Source organism: Passer domesticus, chromosome 1 (genome assembly GCF_036417665.1).
Source record: "Passer domesticus isolate bPasDom1 chromosome 1, bPasDom1.hap1, whole genome shotgun sequence".
Taxonomy (NCBI): domain Eukaryota; kingdom Metazoa; phylum Chordata; class Aves; order Passeriformes; family Passeridae; genus Passer; species Passer domesticus.
The window spans coordinates 22711849-22726199 of record NC_087474.1 but is presented as its reverse complement, the minus strand read 5'-3'; the positions used below and the strand labels follow the sequence as shown (position 1 = coordinate 22726199).

At 38.6% G+C, this 14351-nt stretch overlaps 1 protein-coding gene across 6 annotated transcripts in view; it reads left to right on the top strand.

Moving 5' to 3' along the window:
- Window positions 1-14351, top strand: part of CDK6 (cyclin dependent kinase 6) — a 136974-nt gene that overhangs the window by 31986 nt on the left and 90637 nt on the right. The gene's annotated exons all lie outside the window — the stretch shown is intronic.

Sequence of the window (14351 nt, the reverse complement as noted above, 5' to 3'; positions counted from 1 at the left end):
CTCTTTCAGAGTTCTAAATTTACTGAATCTCTACTGTTATACCAAATGTAGCATTCAAGAACAGGAAGGACAGGGACCTGTTGGAGCAGGGTCACCAAGCTGATTAGAGGGATGGAGCACTTACCTTACAAGGAAAGGCTGAGAGAATTTGGATTGTTCAGCCTGGAAAAAAGAAGGCTTAGAGGCGACTTAATTGCAACCTTCCAGTACCTGAAGGGAGCCTACAAGAAATATGGAGAGAGACTATTTACAGGAGCATGTAGTGACAGGTAAAGGGGAGTGGTTTAAGACTGAAAGAGTATGTTTAGATTAGATATTAGGGAAGAATTCTTTACTGTGAGGGTGGTGAGGCACTGGAACAGGTTGCCCAGAGAAGTTATGGCTGCCCCACCCCTGGCAGTATTCAAGGACAGGTTGGATGGAGCTCTGAGCTACCTGGTCTAGTGAAAAGTGTCTCTGTGCATGGCAGTGAGATTTTTAAGGTGTTTTCCAATACCAGTAATGCCATTCTGTGACTCCATGATTGCTTGAAATCATTAAGACCTTTGCTTCCAGCTGCAAGCAGATGATTCTGTTATTGTTTTGGCAGAGACTACTTGAACCTTCCCTTGAAGGTGAAGTGCTGGATATTGCTAGAATGGATAAAATAAATCCTGTACTCCTTATCCCTTTTCCTTTGCCTTTTATTTCCCCAAGAGACTACTTTTGTTTTATGTCCTTCTTGCCAGGAGAGTTTGTGTACATTCTGAGAGCAAGAAATGTTCATTGTTGGCCTGTGGTGTGCTCTGCAGTGGATGGGCTGAAGGGTGGAGGGAATCATGACCAGTTGCTACAGAAGCTGGGAATGCTCTCAGTAACTGGGAGGACAAGAATGAAATTTTGTTGTCATGGTATCTCATATTCTGTGTTATCTCATATTCTGCATCTGTAAGGGAGGACCCCTACCTACGATAGGATGTGCTTGCATTACTGTTACTAAAATGCATATACCAACTCCTCCGCTTTCCTGGCAATTTCACAGCAAAGTGCCACATTGAGGATCATAGGTTGAGGTGTTAGACAAAAAGTTTATACCTGGGAAGAGAAGCAGAGGGATTGATGTTGCTACATTTTGACTGTGTCTGTTTAACATTTGTTTTGATTTTTTTCATTTTCATGAGGAGAAATAATTTATGCTTTCAGACATGCATTATCTTTCACTTGTATAAGTACTTTCTGGAGCAATATTGTATCATCTTAGTCTGGCAAAAATCCCCAGGGAGGAAAAGAAAACATGAAAACTATTGAAAATTTAGTTGTTTTAATAACTCTGTTAACAGCTTCAAATTTAGGAGGTGTTTGATCTTTCCGTATAAAATTAGAACTAAAGTGGATAAAGATATATTCACTGATGCCAAAGTCACATATGTATATCAGTCAGTTCCAGAAACCCATGTTTTTAACCAAACGTAGTGGATGAAATAATTTTTTTTAAAAATGGATACAGCTTTGATTCAGTCAGAAGAAGACTGGAATGTACCTATTATATTGTAAGACTATTTTATTATAATGCTGTTAAGGTTGTATATTCCTCCTAGGACTTCGAAGCTTCTTACGTGAACTGTATTTCAACTTAACAAACATTGTGAAAATACGATGCAAGGTGACTGGCATATTATCTAACTAAATATACTGAAATTGATGGGAACTGAAAGACCAAGCCTCTGAAATCTCAGTTTGAAGTGTCTTTTGATCTATGTGTCATTTAAAGGAAATACAAGACATGAGCACTGTACTAAAGTAATTGTGATTACTAAAAATTCTGTTCTGAAATTGCACTAAGAGACTTCTCAAATATATGTTTGAATATACATTTCATGGAGATTTTATACTGATGAAGGAGATTATTGTGCTTACATTCAAAAAGCACTATTCTGCATAAATGGTTTACTAGTCAACCTGGTTGCTATATCTGGTAGTTTGGCACAATAAAGTAGAAAAGCCACACAGAAACAAAGCGGAGCAATTTTGGTCTTTTATGTACAGTGCAAGTTCAGCTGCAACCAGTGAAATTAGTGACTGTAAAATTCAGCTTGTGGTACATAATCACTTTTTAAATGGGTGAGGAAAAATGTAAAATTGTTGTTTACTTGGTCATTGCTGTTGATTTCAACATTTTCACAGTAGCTGATGTGTTTTTTCTTGAATCCTGTTTAGCTCAGGAAAAGAGATTCAGTTAACTTAAGTTGCACCCTGTTGCTTCATATTTCTGTCAAAATATCCAGTTTATGGAGGTACTTTCGCTGATACTCAGGGCTGATCACGTGAGGAAGGGTCCCAAGGCTTATTTTTAGTATATTTCAATACCTTTGCAATTATAGTCTTTATGGATATTCCTGACAGAAACTGAAGTAAAACATACCTCTCCTGGCTGTAGGGAAATACTGCGATTTTGTAGCAGCTGAGCATTTAACCCAGAGCACATACATCGTTAAGTGACTAATCTGACTTTTTATAGTTTGGCTTTTGAGGTTAATATGGATTTGTACTTCATTTATTTTCCAGAATTGCAGACAATTTGTGTAGAGTATTTCCCCTCACCGCCAGCACAGTACAAAACAACTGCCAGCATTGTAAGACCATCTGTTAAAGTTCTGTGTGTGTCAGCAGCACAGAAGTGCCAAATGAGCCAAGCCCTGGATAGCTTGAAGGACCTAATATACCTCTTTGGCACCGTGGTGTAAAATCAACAGTTGTTAGTGGACCTTGAATGACATAAAATTACTGTGAGAGAAGTACCAGCTCCAAGAGATCTTTTTTGTGTGGATTGACTACCATCATTACATAACATTTAGGGAAGGGAGGTTCAGCTTTTGCTGGTTTGGGACATGCTAGGGTTTTTGGTTACCAGCTGTCAATAAATAAAAGTGACACTGGTACCATTTTAAGAACTTTATGTTTTGCAGGCAATTGTCAGACTGTAGCAGTTCAGAGAAATGAACCATTATTGATCATTCAAACACAGCTAGAGCTTTTGCCTTAATGCTGCTCAGCAATGCCTTTCTAATGCCCAAGTACCTGCAGTAGGAGTCGCCCCAGAGGGTGTTTTATTAAGATACAGACAGGTGTCCATAACATGATAGAAGAGAGGTAGTTTTCCTGTGAGACATTGTCTGGTAGTGGGAATACACACCCAGGATCTAGAGCCGACTGCTCACTTCCCCTTTCTGTCACCAGGAGCGTGAATGCTCTTGTCCATTTCTGTGGCTCTGGCTTCTGAGTTCTAGGTTATTCTGAACAGAGGAGTTTTAAATCTTTTCTGCTGAAGCCCTTCCATTATTATTTAATTGAGTCTACTTTGAGCTAGAGGGATGGTGAACACTACTCCAAATACTTGTGGACATAGTGTTCACTTTTGAAAGTGAACTTTAGTGTTCACTTATTCAGCCTTTAATCTACTTAATAAGCCTTTGTAACTGCTGGATGTAGTCACGCTCACACTTGCTAGCTTCCTCTGTCAGACCTGATTAATATATGTTCCATATGGCATGAATCAGAATCAGCAATGACAGAATCTTCCTTCTTTCCTCTCTACCCATGGTCTCCTCCCTTCTATTCTTCCTGGGATACTCTTTAACTTTAGGGCAGTTTATGTGGAAATGCGAGGTATGAGTTCAGTTTCCTTAGGACACAGCTGTTAGTCATGCACAGGTCTTTGGTAATGTTAATGGTCTTAGCAGTTGAGCCTTCAAGAGCCTTGGCTCATTAGGAACTTTTCTTAGCTGGCATAAGGGTAGCGGAAGTGGGAATGACACATATGCCACAGAACGATGATTTTCATTTAAATAGTTAACAGACCACTGAAGCATTTTGATGCCTTAGCCTTTGGGACTGAAGCATATTTAAACTGCGTAGTCACATTTCGTTTTGATGCTTGTGAGACTGGCATGGGTTTTTTTTTTGCTCCTAAGTAGTTTTGATGTGGATATGGTTGTTTATAACACTAACTACATTTTTCATGTAGAAATCATGCAGATGCAGCCAAGATGGAGTTTATTGATTTAAGATACTGCAATGTATTTAATAATACTTAGCTTTAAATTGATCTATGCATGTAATGGCTTTGTATATAAAGCTGTACATTAAGTGGTTACAGAATGGTTCTTTGGAGTTCCATCCAGTCATCTTGTGCTGCCAGACCAAAGAGACTTTGAAAGTGAGAGGGGACAACAAACTTTTACTGAGGTTCTTTAATTTTAGCAATGAATAAAGTTAACTTCGTGAGGTAATGTCATTATAAGTAGACTTACTGTGGCTTCTTGCAATAGTTTTCTTAGAGAAATGTAGAATTTAGGCTACATGTGCTAAGTGGGTTGTGCATGTTTCAATCTAACAGTCAGCACAGGAGGGAACAAAACAAAGGTTTCCAGTACAGCAGGTGCATATGTTATCTCTCATGGAATGTTGCAAAAGCTGTGGATGTCTTTCTGCTCAGTTCTGTGATTCATGAATCTTCATGGTATTCCCTCCAGCCTTGAACAGGGCAGGCAAATCACAGAGTGAGCAGAGTTTCAGTGTATATGCTTTTCTCTCCTGTGTCCTGGTTCCTCACCCAAGTGAACAGCTTCTGTGACTATTTTTTGGATATTTACTTCTTTACATAGAAAGCTGGTATACCCATCTCATTCAGGTGTGCAGATTCTGGTATTTAGATGCCTACAATTTATAAAGTACAGCAGTGAATCTAATTCTCTTTTGTGAGCTTATCAGATAGTAGCCCATAAATTGAATTTTTAAATATTAGTGTCAGGATATATGTTATTGTTGCATCCCTGTTAGCTTACATTACCTGCCATTAAACTGGGCAGACTGGTCACATCTTTGCAAGACTCTTAGAAAATTAATAAGAAGATGCTGTTTCTCAGAAAGCAGACCAGTGTTCACTGCTGTGAGATGACTCAGCCATATACCATGGTTGTACCTGTCAGCTGATCACGTATGAGATGTGAAGCAGATGTCACACAATCATGCAGTTCTGAAAATAAAGCAAGAAATTCCAGGAAAACAGATTCACCAGTACTGAGAGTCTTCAGAGGGCGGCTGCATTTAACAACATCAAAGTTAAAAGTCACTAAAAAAAAATTGAATTAATAAGAAAGATACTAATAGAAGAGCTGTTATTATTATTTTCCTGTCAGTGCTTTTATGGTAAAGAAAGAACAAAACTTAGGGAGGAATTTGGAGAGTACAAATAATGTATCAGATCCCCAGCTGATACTAACAAGTGTAAATCCATTAGCTTCAGTAAAATGGTGCCCATTTACAGCTGCTAAGGGTTTCATTTTTGTGGATTATTTTGCAACAAATTTTGTTCTGAATCTGTATTATAAATTAAAGAAGAGTTGCCAATACAAATAAATGAAAAACAAAAGGGCTGAACTGATATATCATCGTGGGATAAATCTTTTATTTTCTTTTACTGTTGTCTGCATGAAAGGGTAGCAGGAGACAGTAGGTGTCCTGCACAAGCTCTGAAGGAGCTAAACATTAAAAAATGGATATTCTCCAGGATATCCACTCTCCAGAGTGGCTGTTCCCTGTGTTGTAGGTGGTGCAATTTCTTTCCCATGCTGTGCTGCATGTAGAGACATCTCACATCTCCTCTGGCTGCTAGCAGGTAGCAATGTACAAGCTGACCAAGGGGCTAGGAGGAGTCATGATTCTGTAAATAAATGATTCTGTGCAGCTCACAGGATGTTACACAATATAGTCTGGTATCCTTGCAGTTAATTCTTTAGATTGGACCTTTTTACTGTTAGTGTACAGCCACTGATTTTAATTATGGTGGTGTTAAATATCTTTGAATTCCTACCATTTCCAAATTCAAATGCAAACCTTTTCAATCTGATGATAATGTATAGTTGTTTTTGCAATGCTGTAGCCTAGGACTGCAAGGACTTCCGTTGCTTGCAAACTGAGAGCTCATAAAAATGTGAGGCACTCCAATAATTTTAAATCACTCTGTCCTGACTAGAGTGATTTAAAATCATTGGAGCGCTTCACATTTTTTCAGTTGTTCCAGTTTGGAAAGCAGTCAAGCAACACTGGAGCATAATGCATGAAAGCAACCTGCCTGAAATAATAATTTTAGTCTTTCAAAACAATGACACTGAATTAGAAATGTCACTGTGAAATTATGTCTATCAAGGGTTCTGTAAATAGACATCTCAACCTACTTTTCTTTTGTGGTCTCTTCTCTCAAGGCAGCAGTGCAGTCTGGTAGGGCCCTTAGGGACACATCGTTTTTGAAGTCAGAAGGAAGCTATTGTTTTCAGTAGATGGAGGGCCAGAAATCATCTTTATTCAGAAAGTCAGAGGAAATTAAGAAACTGAAGAGATTCTGAATTGTGGGCAGGGAAGGTGATTGAGCCTTGGTAGAACGGATTTATGATCAAGTCATTGCAAAATTGCAGTATTACAAACACTGTAAGTGAAATGTTGCTATCATTTCATTTCATTTCTGTTAGTTCAGCAGAGCTGGTCATGAGTGTGATGCATAAAAAAGTTTATGGGTCCTGCTGCTCTGCATTCCCTTGAGACACTCTCAGATTATTAATGACACTGGGTTTTTGCTACTGGAACATCAATGTGGTACCAGTTGCTATGTGAAATGCTTTGGTGACACTGAAAGAAGGGGAGCATGTGGTAGGAATAACTGTCAATCAGGTACAGAAGTGGGGCTGAGCTGCCAGGCAGCATCTCAGAGACAGTGCCACACCATTCTGCATCCAGCCAGTAACAGTTCCTCCAAGTGGGGAGTATTTTTGAGGTGCCTTCTTTTGTCTCATCGTAGTGGTGCTCAGGCACAACTTGCTATGCAAGCACATCCTGCCTCAGTGATCAGCAGAAGTGTCGCTCATGTTTCCAGTCTTTCTCTTCATCAAACATGATATGCTGCATTTAAAATAATTAAGAGAAAGCTGGTGCAGTTGATGGTGCACATAAAGCAGTGGCAGAAAAATACACTGAAATATTTGGTTTTATCCGTGTTCAAAATTTGCTTACAAGCCATATGCTATTTTTGACAAGTAATTTCAAGGCTGGACTGCAGCAGATGTGAGTAAAGAGAAGAAGTTCAAAGAGCCATTCTTGATTTTTGCCAGGGCAGGTAAGAATTACTTTCTTGATAGTAGTTTCTGCACTAGGAAGGAAATCGGTCTCTTATGCAGTACACCCACAAAATTGTACTTCATCCCGAAACAAGCACACAGAGATGGTGAAGAATAGACAGTAGCAGAAATTGTGACAAAGGTAGATGTTTGGGAAAACTGGGCAACATATTTTTTTTTACTAAACTCAGGATTCTAAGGTTTGAACTCAGCTGATCTGGGACAAGAAGCATTGTAGCACAATACATTCACCATCTCAGTCAAGCCAAGTTACTGCAGCTCAGATTCTCAAAACTAGAATATTTACAAAGTGTCTATATTTACTCACAGCAATTATAGAGCCATAGTATAAAACAGTTCAAATGTTGGCCATAGACAACTCACAGCTAATAAAAGACAATATAATAATCAAGTAAGTTATTTTCCCATAAAACTGTTTTCTCAATGCCACCCCAAGAGAAACTAAATACTTTTGGGCTGGCTGTATGCACTGGTTTTATGCCAGTGAATAGGCAGGTTACTGTATCCCACAGTAAAAATTAATTTGAAGCATGTTACTTTAGTGTCATACTGATTTAATCAAGATATGTTTTGTTTGTTTCTTTTCCTTCATAGCAGATGTATTTAGCTTATGCCAGAAAACAAAGGTCCATACAAATGGGCAGAGATGGAATTTTTTTTTGTATTTTATGTTTTCATATGTAGAATATAAAGTCAGCTTAAAGAATTTTCTATTATTTATACATAGGCACATAAACACATATACATATATAAGTGTATTTTGCAAAAGTCCTCTAACATATTTGCAGAAGAAAAATACTGCTGTTTGAGTGAGAGAAAGGGAAACTATGATCATCACTCTACCGTCTCCAGAGTTCATTTTCTCAAAGAGGTGTGGCCCAGAAAAGGCGAGAATTGGCAGCGCAGATGCTTAAAGAGTACACAGATACATGAGGGGTAGCACCAGTTCTGCTGATGTGCCTGGAGAGTGGTCTGGTGTATATTGCCTTCACGTGCATGCACATGAAAGCACACTACACATACATGTACACACACGTGTGCCTGTGTATGTATGAATGTATATGTGTGTGTGTATGTATCTATATATGTATGTGTGTATATATGCAGATGTGGACGTGCTGATTCCCAGAGTCCATCCAATAGCTCATCACCCAAGAAAGGAATGAAACAAGACCCAGCTGAATCTGTGCCTCTCCCTCTCCTATTCCGTGTGTCAGATGAGAGGCACATGGAGAGCCCCTGTCCCGCTGCCCCTGTGGATACCAGAGCAGACACGGTTCCTCCCTGCTTCCTGTCCTGGGGCCATCAGGCATGAAACTGCAGAGGAGCACCAGCCTGGGGCGTCAGCCAGCTACACTCAGCTGCTGGAGCAACCAAAGCCAAAACCTCTTGACACTCTGAGCTGCTTTCAGTGATTTCAACTCCATGTTCTCTGCCTGTGCATTTCCTATCTTTTGATCCCTTTTCTCTTTCCATCCTTCTCTTCTCCTTGATTTTTTCACCTCATTTTCACTTTGTATTTACCCAGTAAAGTCTTCTGTTCTTTCCCTTCCTCCAGAACTTTCCTTTTCATCACTTTTCTTTCTGTTTTTCCTGTGTTCTCCTGACTCTACTTCCATAGAAATGTAGCATGATGGAACTGTCTCACTATTTCTCCACCTGGGGTCTGTCTAGTCCATTTGTGACCTTTTAATGGAGAAGGCTGTGTAAAAAGTCTTGATTTTGGTGCCCACCATAACAGGTCCTCATTTTTGACTGGTCTTTACACAGCACCATGTTAAACATGAGTCATGATAGTCAGATCCTACATGCTACAGCAGGATTATATGTGTGAAACAGTACTTCACCACTGCATTGCTCTTACCCCACCACAGTCACTTCACACATTTACACAACTGCTTCCTTTATATATCAGTGCTCTGTAATCAGTGTATGGTTCATGTTACAGGTTTCTCAGGTTTCAAAATTAAATAAAATGAGCTTCCTTCCATTTTGAGAATATCCTTTTTAAGAAGTCCAAACAAAAGACACACGTTATTAGTAAATTCACAGGCAGCTGCCAGAAGACAGAAAATTCAGAATCGAAAAACGAGTAAAATAACATAAATATTGTTTGTTTTTTGTTCTTGGTGCAACAGCAGGGGAACATATTTAGAAATTTAATTTATTAATATATTTGTAGTTTTAATAAATCAGATGTGGCTTTTGTAGCATTTGCCAGTGTTGGTACTCCAGAGCACCAATCCTTCACAGAAGGTCAAATCCTTCTATGGTGTAACTGTGGGATTCTCAGGTTCCTCTGGGAGTGAGTGTGGGGCAATGCTGTTAGCAGCAGTGGGCAAGCAGCCTTTCATTTCTTTTACTGCTAAGCCTAAATAGTTTGCCATTAAGAAAGAGCAAATTACAAATGTTCAAGCTCCTGGATCAAATCTGTCCTTCATTTTTGGATTGGAAACCTTATCCAAAGACTTACAAGCATCAATATTTTAGGTTCTTTTTACTTCTCCTTTACTGTTACAGCTATACAGTACCTACATTAATGTCTGTACGCATAAAATATTTAAACTCATGCTGGAATATGTACTTGCACTTTCTGGTTCAACCTCAATCCTAAAGGGAGCAGAGGCTCTGCTTCAGCAAGGCTCTTAAGCTTCTGCTTAATTTTATGTCAACAGATTGCTCCAGTATTAAAAATTAGATTGAAAGACTGAATTAGAGGAGCTAACAGAGGAGAATCAATTTTTATCAGTATGTGCTACTGACCTGATGAATTCAAAGGTTAGAACAAAGAAGAATTGAAACCATTGTTTCCTTAGTCTCAGATTAGTCATAAAACATGTGTTTTGCTTGTGTTTAAATGCTTTGTCAGAGCGAAGAAGTAGTCTTCCCTCAAAACTTATGTGTAAGCAGTGTCTGTACATTTGGAACCAGACTCGTGACTATTCACAAAAATGTGTCATAGCTGGTCAGCATGGTAAATTGACTCAGTAATGGCAAAGTGCTCCAAGGATCACAAGGTTTGGTGGATCGTTTTGTTTGTATCTGGTTTTCATTAATATCATAGCTGTTGTGGCCACAGAATATCCTATTTGCCTTATTGGAAAATAATGACCCCTGAGAATACCCATTTCCAAGAAGAAGCTGTATTTTACCATTGTGACCAATTCAACAAATGCCATCGCATTCTGTCTTCATTAAAGTTGAGCACTGTCTTATACCTTAAAGGGCCCTTTGAAATTAGCAGCTTAATTGTAAATAAAGTTAGTGCTCAGCAGTTTTCACTGTTGCTAAATACGTGACTTTACAAACAATGACGTAAAAATTGTAAGTATTCTAAAACGTCCCACTTCTTTTGTCTGTAGAGTAGGAACCATTGCACTGTAACTTTAAAATACCAAAAATAATCAAGAGGACATGTTAACCATCTCTTAAGAGTGCTTAATTTCAAAGCCAATAAACTAGGCTGCTGAATTTTTGTCCTTTGTTTTAGGCTGTGATAGTTCTGTTGCATAACTACAATTAGGAAACTTCAGAATGCTCCAAAATGTTAACAGTATTCTGTGGATGGAAAGGCAGGGTTGTTTTTCATTTAGTTTTACAACAGGGAAGGGGCATTGGAATGGCAGCATGTTACCTTTTTTAACATCTAGTTTATGATTCATTCTAAAATACTCTTTCATTTGGAATTAACTTCAGATATTCCTGTTCTGACTAGCAGGGTAAATATTTTAGCAAGGACTTTTTAGAGAGAAATTTTGACAGTAACGTACTCCTCCCTTAGTGTTACAAAGGAAATACGTGCTATCCAAACACAGAGTTGGCATTTTAATGGAAATGGTTCCAAAAGAATACGTAGAACATTACAAATGTAAAATGCAGTTAATGAAAGAGTATACAGATGTTTTTCATGCATTTAAATAAAAATGTCTAAATTGAATTCTGAAAATGTCAACAGTGATCTCTGAGCCATATGCTTGTTATTACAATAGCATGTTGTGTATAGCTGTCATTCAGTGAGAAACAACACAGACTGAAAGGGAAAATACATTAAAATACATTAAAACATTAAGTTAGAGGAGAGACCATGTTACAAAGCATTTTGTATTATGTTTTTGCCTTGCTTAAAAGATAGCACTTTTTCTTGCTTTTTGTTTGCTCACATAATTCCTGCTGATGTCTAAAACACTTACTGAAGACATAGGAAAAGGAGAATAGAGGCCAAGCTGCGTGGGCTATAGTGAACCAAAACTGCAGAGAGATGCATGCTTTGCAGAGAGTTTAATATGAAAATAAACCACAGTTTCTATGCTTGGTTTCTGGAGCAGAAAGTCGCAAAACAAGCAGAAAACTTCTGGTTCTTGATGAAATGCTTACTTTAGCTTCCTTACATCTTCTACTCTGAGTGTTTCAGACCTTAACTTCTGTTTCAATGAAAAGAATTTAGACCTAGCTTGACTTAGGTTTATCTCAGTGAGGCTGGGGCCTTGGAAAATATTTCAGAAGTAGTTTTAGCCTTATGTTTGCGTTTTGGTTTTTTGCAAATGTGGTAGAGGTAACCTTGATTTGCTAATTAGTGAAGTCACGCTTTATTGTGACAGAAAACTAAGAACAGTCCTTCAGTGAAAATAACAAAGACCTACCCCATGGTGATTGATGAGAACGTTGTACAAGTGAAATGAGCTGGAAAGTCATCATCTTGTCTTTTCCTTTGCCACAGGAAAAGCATAACAGAGAGATTTCTTTTCTTCTGGTCCTGATAAGGAATGTAACGAAGCATAAGGAGAGGTTACAGAGCATGGAAATGTGTCACACCCAGCTGCTCACTAGCTTGCAAAGCTGCAGTAAATAATACAGTTGCTATTTAATAAACAAAGGAAAACAGAAGTCCTTTGATAGTGATCCCTAGCCTCTGTCATTTGTCCTTCTGATGATACAGTTTGTTTCTACTTAATTGACTGTAGTTTTGGAGTAACATAGAATTTGGTATTGGATTGTGTGATTTGTAATTACTTTGTTGTTGGTAGGAAAAACAAAATACTTAGATTTCTGGGACCTGATTCAGCAAAGTACAGACATATGTAGTCCAGGTTGTCTGGATCATTGCTACTTTTTTTCTCATAGGTTCTCCATGAATAGTTACAGTAAAGACACACAGAAATACATGTAGTTTTATTTTTCAGGTTTCATAATTAATAGCATACTTTCCTGCTTGTCACAGGTTAGTTACTCTTTTGAGAAGCAATGTTGTGTTTGCCACAAGCTGCATTTCCCATATGCATCATTTATGATGCTTCACTTTCAAAAGACATCCTTATGGAAGGAGTTTGTTCCATTGATTGGCTCTTTTTGCACACTAACTACTAACACAGCAGTGTCTTTTTATTTAAAATGTCATAGAGTTTGTTTTGTTTAATATTTGGGGAGGTGAAGGGAGAAAATGTCCTCTGCCTGTGAAGCACCAAAGACCATCTTCTCCTCTCCCAAGAAAGACTGTCAGCTCACCCTGGAGGTAGAGCTGATTCTTGTCTGTGGTGTTAAAATTAGGAAATAAGTAGGGTCATCCCTCATTGTGTCACTGTAAGTTGAAGATACCTATTTTTTCTTAGAATCATTCAGGTGTTCAAAAGAACACAAGGCAAGGTTTACACCAATGTGTGCTAATGTAAATCAGTGTCATTGTGCTCAGAACTGCAGGGGCTGTGGCACAGGTCACTTTGGAGAGACTCAGCAGGTGTGTGGGAGCATCTCCCACCACTGCAGCCACAGCAGACACCGCAGTCATGTCACTGCCTGCTGCAGTTTGTTCTAGCTGAAATCCAGAGATGGGCTGCTGAGGCATCTGGTAGCTGACATCTTCCAGTGACCTGCTTTGCCTGGTTATCACCTGGGCTGTGGAGGCAGCATCCCAAAGAGATGGAGCAGGGCCACAGGCCGTGAGAATGAGTGTGAAGTGGAGCAGGGTGCAGTGCAGGCATGACAAGGAGGGTCAGAAATGGGAATGGGGAAGGAAGAGCCAACAGGACTCATGGAGGGAGGAAAGAGAGATGTAAAGGAAAAGGTGAGAAATAAGAAAAGAAAGGAGAAAGTGATAGACCATGCAAGTGCAGTGGAATGGGTAGCCATTCCCCTGATCTGGTGCTAAACAGCAAATTTCTCATTCTTTCAGTGAAAACAAAAGTCTTCATGTATATGCTCTATTCCTCTTGCAAAATGTCTTGTCTTTGCCTTGTCTGTAGGATGAGGGGCTTGCCTGTTCCCTTTTTAAAGCTGATGGTTCAGGAACAATTGGTTTTTTAATTCAAGTTAATAGAATTGCAAATTAATTATTGCTGTAAACATGGAGAGCAACTTGATCTGCTGAGTGCTTCCAAGAAGTTATTATCTTGTTTCCTACTTCTAATTTAGGTGTAGGAAGGCATCAGTAAGATGCTTATCCTGAAGACTATTTTGAGAGCTCAGACAATGCTCTAACAGCATTGCAAAACTTTATGTGAAGCTCTTAGATGGGAGATTCTGGGCAAGCTGATTACAGGACACCACTGACCCCTCTCAGGTTTTTTTTTTTTGAAGCCTCTTTTTTCCCATGTATTGTATAAAAAATAAAATCTTTCCTCTTCTGTATATCTTTGATTTTCTTCAAGCTCGTTAAGCCTTTATAACTGAAAGCAAAATCTAGTTCTTTGGAGTATTTAACAAACATTAACTAGTTAATCTTTGTAACTCATGAATTAACTAATGAATTAGTTAACCATTATCCCTGAATTTATAATACAGAGCAAGAGAGGCAGCAGAGTTAAATGTAGTCTGGTGACTAGAGCTCGGGTAGTAATAGACCCAAATGTTGAGCCATTTTATAGCACTTAGGAGCATCATGATTCTTCTGCTGTGCCAAGTACACTACAAGCAAAAAAATACAGTATTGAAGTGACTTTTTAAAAGTACACACTTGAGCTTATTATGCATTCCCTGGAGAGATTAGGTAGGGATTGTCTTCTTACTCTCCTCTGTGTTCACATCTTTAATAAAAGCTGTTAACTGTTTATTAAAGGAGCATCTAACTTTAGTAGTAGTATTTTGATGCCTTGTGTCATGCTGACATTTTTGTCTCAGTGAAGGTTGGTTACATCTCTCTGAAGGTGCTGTTGGTTCCAGTGACTGTGGGAGGAAAATAGGAATAATAAA